This window comes from Centruroides vittatus, unplaced genomic scaffold, assembly GCF_030686945.1.
Source record: "Centruroides vittatus isolate TY-2023 unplaced genomic scaffold, ASM3068694v2 contig_862, whole genome shotgun sequence".
Taxonomy (NCBI): domain Eukaryota; kingdom Metazoa; phylum Arthropoda; class Arachnida; order Scorpiones; family Buthidae; genus Centruroides; species Centruroides vittatus.
Genome location: NW_027122562.1, coordinates 1062352 through 1070539, shown reverse-complemented (window position 1 = coordinate 1070539; position 8188 = coordinate 1062352).

Genomic DNA, 8188 nt, shown 5'->3' with positions numbered 1-8188 from the left:
AAAATTACAATTTTATTTACTTGTCTGTCTGTATAAAGATGAACTTTTATCCTCCTAAAATTCAAATTTTTATTAACAGTTTGGACTCAAGGCAAAAAAAACAGTCAATTCCAAAATAAACCATGTCAATCTTTAAACCCAGTTAGTCATATTTTACATAAATTTACATATTGTTTATTTATAAAAATATCTCATAACATTATTTTGTTGATGTTATTTAAACATAATCTCAATAAATAAATTTAAAATATTTTTGATAAGTTTATTTTAATTTTCTTTAGAAAATACATTTAATTAGAATGAATATATTTGAAAAACAAACATATTTGAAAATATATTTATCCTTTTTGAATGCACTTTTAAAAAAATAAAAAATAAATTTACTAAAATACTTGAAATCTATTTATTGAAATTGTGCTTAAGCAATATCAACAAAATGATTATATATATGTTATCATTAAAGTCTATAATCCATTATTCTATAGACTATAGACTACCTAAACAGGCCCATTATGTATAATATTCTAACATTCTATACTTTAACTAGATATTACATAAAATAATGATCACTGTTTCATTAAAGTATGGAATAAAAATTGTTTTTGTTTATAAAGGTCAGGGAATGATATCAATGATGAAGATAACGAGTTGGAGCCATCCCAAGGCCAGTGTTGTTATAGTCTATTTAAGTTATCAGTTCAACCAAATGATTGCCTTAAACCAGTAGTTCTCAACCTTTCTGAGGCCATGGAACACCATTCATATACTTTTTATTACAGGGAGCATTAGCATCAATACATTCAAAAATTTATAAGCAATTTCATGTTTACCATTCTCAGGAAACAATGAAGCAATAAACTAATAAACTTTAATATATTGAATAAAATAGAAACGTGGAATTATCTACAAGTATAGCAATGGGAATAAATTTGAAAAAAAATCTTTAAAATCTTTTCTTTCATGGAACACTTGAGGTAGGTTTGTGGAACACTGGTTAAGAACCACTGCCTTAAACAATAGGGCTATAAATCCACTATTATTAATGATTAGATACTAAGTAATTTGGTACTAGAGATAGATGTTAGGCACCATCTATGAATTAGGTTTCTGGATGTTTGGTAAAGTTATCAGTTGTTTACAGTCTTTCTTTCTAGTTTTGCTCGGTGTTCAAACAATTATAAAATTTTTATATTTACATTTTTTTAAAATTATTTGTTGTATAATTTTTTTTTATTGTGAAATGGATAAAAAAAAAGAGAGATGATGAAAGCGAGGTTTGAATCCTTTCTAAGTGAGCATAATGTAAAGACAGTTCTTTGATAAATCCTGAAAAGTTATTACAATTTATACAGATAGTAAAGACAGCTAGAGTGACTGACAAGAAAAAAACCCTAGAGATTACAGGTCCAAATGCCACTCCAGCACTCCTTGTTCTAATAAATAGAAATTATTATAGTTTCACTGTATTTATTTATATTAAATATAATAATTTGACAAGTTTGACATGCATTTATTTTATTACATCTATTTCATATTCTAACTAACACTGGTTAGTTAATTCATAAAATACCTTCGTATTCTATGTAACAGCATGCAATGGTATTAACAGCATTCAATACTTTAATGGTAACACACACACACACACACACACACATATATATATATATATATACATACACACATATATATATTATATTATATATATTAAAAATAATTTTAATTTTTAGAAAATTATGATTGTTAAACAATTTATAAAGAAATCAATATTATGGGATACAATGTTCTAATAATTATTGGCTGTTTGGAGTCCATACTTATAGAATTTAACATAAATATTATGAAATTTACTGTACAGAACAGAACAAGTTTTACCAATTGTTTTGCATGTATTTATGCATTATAATTTGTACTAAATTAAGATATAGAGTGCTGCTCTTCTGTGATTAAATGCTGCTGTCTTCCTTTTATATGGAAAATAAGCAATCAAGTTACATATCCATCCAAGTAAATTTCAAAAATTTACAAATTTTTTGTAATAAAATGATTTTACTACATTTATGCAGGTTCACATTGGACAAGGGTTGTATAGTATATTCAGTCTATTTTGAAATAAATATATCTATGTACAAAAAATAAATTACTAGAAAGATACTACTTACAGAAACCAGGCTAATATTTAATTAAAAAATAGTACTTTAGTAATAAGAATTTATGAAATAATGAGTTTTCAAGAATATATTCCAATATTTATTTATATATAAAAAATCAAACTTTAACTTTTAATAAATTCTTTTGCAAGTATAAAGAAAATCTTTTACAATAGACTTTAAAATTCTAGATATAGTATTAAAGTATATTAACCTTTTTTTGTTTTTTAAGTACTCTTTTCTTGTTAAAAAATAATTTTATAACTTTAAATTACCTTTATATATGTTAAAATTTCATTTATAATCACTATTCTTCCTCCAGGATTTTTAAATTCTGGCAAAGAGAAAGATGTGTCCTGTAATAATAATAATAAATAGTTTCAAAAATTTAAGTTAGATCACAATAATAAGCTATTCAACTTAAAACTGAAGTTATATTAATTGATTAGAAAGTAATTTGAAAAATGTAAAAGCAAATTGCTATACAAAAATTGTGATATTACAATATTAGAATTTATCTTATAAACATGTAATCACAATAGAAAAAATCTCTATTTAATTTGTAAAATTAAATTCATTTTAAAATTTTTAAATAATAGTAAAGTATATTATAATAATTCATAACATTATATATAAATATGTGAACATATTAAAAATGAGACAACTCATTAAGATTATTAATATATTATAAACAAAACATTAAAAAATATTTTACTCCTATATAAAAAATATTTTCCTATCTGTTTATGTTAGTATGTTATTTAGCCAGTTATAAGTCATGCTTATATAATATAATTATTTTTATATATTTATTATAACAATGTGCCATAAATACTTTGATTAATTATTCAATTAGTTTCCCATTAGGTCACAAGTAACAAAATATTTGCTAATAAAATTTGAGCACAAATTAAAAATTAAATATTACACAAATTACCCATTATGGTATTATTGAAATACTCAGAAAGTTTTTATATATATAAATTGTTAGCATTTGAGTTCTTATTATGAAAAAATTAGAAATTTAATGAATATATTAGATTTTAAATATGATCTTTTATTGTGCTGAGATAAACTAAAGTTGGATAAACCATAGTGCAACAAATTTAGTACATATACACAGTAAATATTGGTGTCGTATTGTAGTTTGAAACGGCAATTGCACAACATGAAATTATCAAATATTGCTCATTGTATAATAATCATAAAGATGCTTGAAGTCAAGTTAATAGTAAACAAAATGCACAAAATTACAATGTATAACTATATTAAAAGTATAAAATTGAAACACACTTCAAAAGTTATTTAAAATATAAGTATTAATAATTTATTAATATTGAAAACCCTTTGAACAATGTAAAGTGAAATAATGTATCATGTTTGCTTGAATAGTATATATATTTATATATATACTCTGATCTTTTTACTTCATTTAAAATAATGCTGCTAATTCAATAACTTATTTCTTTATTTTTTCATCAACTGATCTATCAGTAATATCTACAAAGAGGTCAAGAAAGAATTTCTCTATTTAAATTTTAAGTTATAAATTAAAAAAGAATTTGTATCTTAAAATGATAAAAAAAATTTATTATAACTCTATATATTAAAGAAATAAATCTAAGAAAACGTAAATGAGAATTTAAAAAATAATGATATATTTTTGCGCTAGAAAATTAAGAATGTGATGGTTTATGCTGTTTTATAATAGTTGATAAAGCACAGAAAGGTTGCTTTATTAGAGACAAAATGAAAAAAACAAACACTAGTTTTCTAGTACTTTTGTACATCTTAAATTTATCTTCAGGTGATAAAAATCAAAAAACATATAATAATAAAAATTTAGCTTTGATTAAATGCTGTTAAATTTCGAAGACAATGTTTATAGTTTTTATATTTGTTCTTTGTGATTTGTTGCAAAATTTTCAGTAATCTTCAAAACAGGAATAAAAATATTTTTATTGTTGAACACATTTTAACTGACTTTCATTCATTTCTCATGATTTTGCTATTTACTATCTGGATCTTAATAATAGAATATAAAACACTATAAATATCCTAACAGATATTCCAATAAAGTTTAATTTATTAATTAAAACAATCTTACTATTGATTTAAAGTTTCATTCAGTTGAATTTGTTAAATTATGAGCATTTATCAAATAAATTTTTTGAAATAATTTTTAACAGTAGCTTATATTAAGAAGAATACTTAATAGTGACTAAATTAACTGTTAAAATTTTCTTATTTAATTTTTTATTCTTTTTATATTTAATTGATTTTTTACATTTAGAGAAACTGATTGTTCAAAGGGTTAAAAATGTTTTCTGTTATTGAAAAATTTCTTCAATATATAAAATTATTTGTTGTAATTGAAGTAAGAAAGTACTCTTTGTCAAAAGTAAAGTACAATTAATTGGAAATCTATTAAAGACAGCAAAGTTATGTTAGTCAGGAATAACTGAATCAGCACAAGTATATACAAGTAAATTATTTTCTTATTGCTCAAATCCATTTCCATGTATTATAAAAACAGTCTAAAGGTTTTCTTCTTTATTTTAAAATATTTAATGTAGACCAATAGAAATTAACAAAATCTGATTTTCAAATTATATTTATACATTTCCAGTTTAATATTTCTATTTTATAAATATTTATTATGGTTGAAACTAGTTAGAAATGCAAATAAATAATTTCAAATTCTTTGCATTAATGGAATTAATTATTATATATTATCCTATTATTTTGGAAATATTTTTTATATTGATTAAATGATTAAATTTATATAAATATTCTTTATATTGATGAAATATAAAGAATATTTATATAATTATTTTAAATACTGTATCATTTATATTTCAAAATAAATTGTGTCAGCTTCCAGTATTGTAAGTTTTATTCAAGTAATTCTTTAATTAATTAACTCAGTTTTGTAGAATAATGTAAAAATATTTATAAACGTATTAAGTGTAGGAAAAATTTAAAATGATTTGAAGCACATTTATTCTATTTCAAAATTATTGATTTTGGTGCTATTTGTTATCTACACTTTTATCAAATTTCTTTAAAATGTTTTATTAAAGTTTTGAAAAATGTTATTCTCTTATATATGTTGTATTGTGTAATAAATTCATTCAGAAGTTTAATAACAAAGTAAAAAGTTCTACTTTTATATTCCATTTTAAAAAATCCTCTAATCAATAATTTATTCTTCATCTGCTGTAACTTTTCATCACTTGTAAATGCCAAACAATTGCCATATTATCTCAGGCTATAACAAGCAATTAGGCCTAGAGATAGGCATTAGGTACTATCTCTTGATAAATTTAATAATTAATTTAGAATGTTATGGAAGAAAAGAATCGGCCCAGAGTGGGACTCTCACCTGCAATTCCCACTTGCCATGAAGATGTGTTGCCAGTTACACTACCCAGACCACCATCTGATATTTGCTTCTAGAACTATTATACTGGTTACTCACAGCGTCGACTGGGGACGACCAGCACCCATAGTCTGTAACTCCCTCCATTCAGCCAGCTATTGCTTTTACCTTAACGTGGTGCATATATACAAATATAAACATCCATTAACTTAATTTTTAGATGCCAAATTTTGGCATTAATTTAAAAATTGGGTTAATGGATGTTTATATCATTCGTAAATTTTATTAATGTAAAAATTTAATGTATTATAAAAAACTGAATGAACTTATTACACAATTGAATAATTTTCATTAGTTTGTTTTTAATATAAAAGCTGATAACAGTTACATTTATCTGATTTAAATTTCTTATTTTTATAATTTTTTTAAAAAATTATACATTTTTAAAGTAACAAATGTCAGTTTATCTTACATATATATTATTCGTCTAAAAAACAGAAAAATATTTGCTTTAATTATTTAAAAAACAAAATAGAACATGAAATACATGTTCCAGTGCTTTCAGACTTGCAACCATCATCAGGAATGTTTAAAGGATAGTATTTCTATGTTCTGTTTTGTTTTTTAAATTTATGGAGCCTTTTATGTTTTATTTGTACTTTTACATATTTTACATAAATAAAAAACTCTTTTCTGTTGTGTTTTCACTATTTTTTATTATTACTAAGAAGGTTCTAACTTTTAATAACCTATAAAACTATTGCTCAGTATTATATGTCTTAAAAAATATTGTATATTGTATAATGAATTCTTGATTATTTGAATTTGTTAAAAAAAAAAAAACTATAAAAAATCATTCATTTCACTCATAAAACTGATCATTCATGTTAATTCTGGTATCATGTTAATTAAATATATCTGGTTGTCAATATATAAGTATTTCTGAATGATAAAAATGTTCAAATATACAAATAAATCCGAATATTTGAGAAATACATATCATATTCAAACATAATATATATTTTAAATGCATATAAAACTTGCTAATTTAAATTAAAATATTTCTGTAGATTATTATTAAAATACAATATTTAGTTATAAAGTAATTGAGAATTGATTATACTTATACAAAAAGTGAATCATGAGTTTTGTCATTTTTTATTACAGCAGTCTTCAATTTAAAAAAATTAATCAAAAATTAAAACTAATAAATGTTATATCTCAGGTTTTAAGATTTACTGTTTATGCAATTATATTAAAAAGATGATTTATGAAATGTGTTTAGTGAGATGAAATGTGTGTAAAAATCAATTTAATATTTGTTATGTAAAATTATAAAGCTAAATTTATTATTGTGTTTAATGATATTTTGCTGGGTTTGAGTGAAAATAATTTTTGTGTTTTCCCTATGTGTATTGAAATATACTATACAATTGAGTCAATTGTTCCAAAATTGTCATTTCAAGAAATACAAATAAAGCCTTCTTCTATACCAACCACAAGTTTTGTGGTACCTTTTAAGGACATTAAACCATTTCAAATTAGTTTATATAAGCCTTTCATCTCATTGTAAATACCCCGAAATTAATTTCAGAATGCATTTTTCTTTATTCGTCCTGTAAAATTTCTCAAAATAGAAATGATTTTTTTGGAATTCAATGACTCACTTCTACTCTTTTTTCATACTTTTTATAAGTAATTATAATACTGTTTTGCAGTATCAGATACATGATAATGAATATTGTGTATTTTCAGTTTTGTGTGTAAATATACATAATATTTATCTTATTATGAAAGTATATTTTATTAAAATGATTATGTATTTTGAATTATTATTATTGTTAAATTGATATTTGATGTTAAAATTTGTAATATATAAATAATAAATTCCAGTATTAAGATGGTTGTGTAAAAAAAAAGAAAATACTCATAATGCATTATGGAGAAAAATTCCTGTATTTGTAATGTTAATGCTGTTATATGTGTTTTATACTTTTGTTGTTAATGAGGTGGCTTTTATGTAATAAAGTATGCACTGTTGCTTCAAATTGTTTGGATGAATTTATTTGCAGATCATATTATAGTAGAATCCTAATAATCCAGTCGTTTGCTAGTTTAATACATTCAATAATCTGACACTAGTAGACTTTCAGATATTTTAAGTACAGTAGAGTTGTTAATTCGGAACGATTTTCAGTCGGACTGTGTCGTGCCGAATCGAACGTTTTTGATACTAGATTTACTTCTAAAGTATAATTTTCATGTTTCTTCTTCTTAATCTTCATGTTTTTATATTCTTCAATATATTTATTTTGTTTGTACAAAATAAAGAAATAATTTTTAACAATACAATAGCCTTGATTATTATTATAAAAAATTTTCGTTAGGCTTAAAGTCGACGAAAATTCAACGCGAAGCGACACTCAACGGAGAAAAATTTCAACATCGGATAGGTTAAAATATTTTTTCGAACATAATCGGTAATCCGAAAAAATCACTAATCCGAAAAAATCACTAATCTGAACAACCCCAGTCCCCAATTGATTCCGATTAACGACTCTCTACTGTACTTGTGTTGTCAAGTCATACAAGCATCCCACTAGTTTCATATTCCAGTTTCCACTAAATTTAAACACTGATTACTGGTGGTAACAATCGC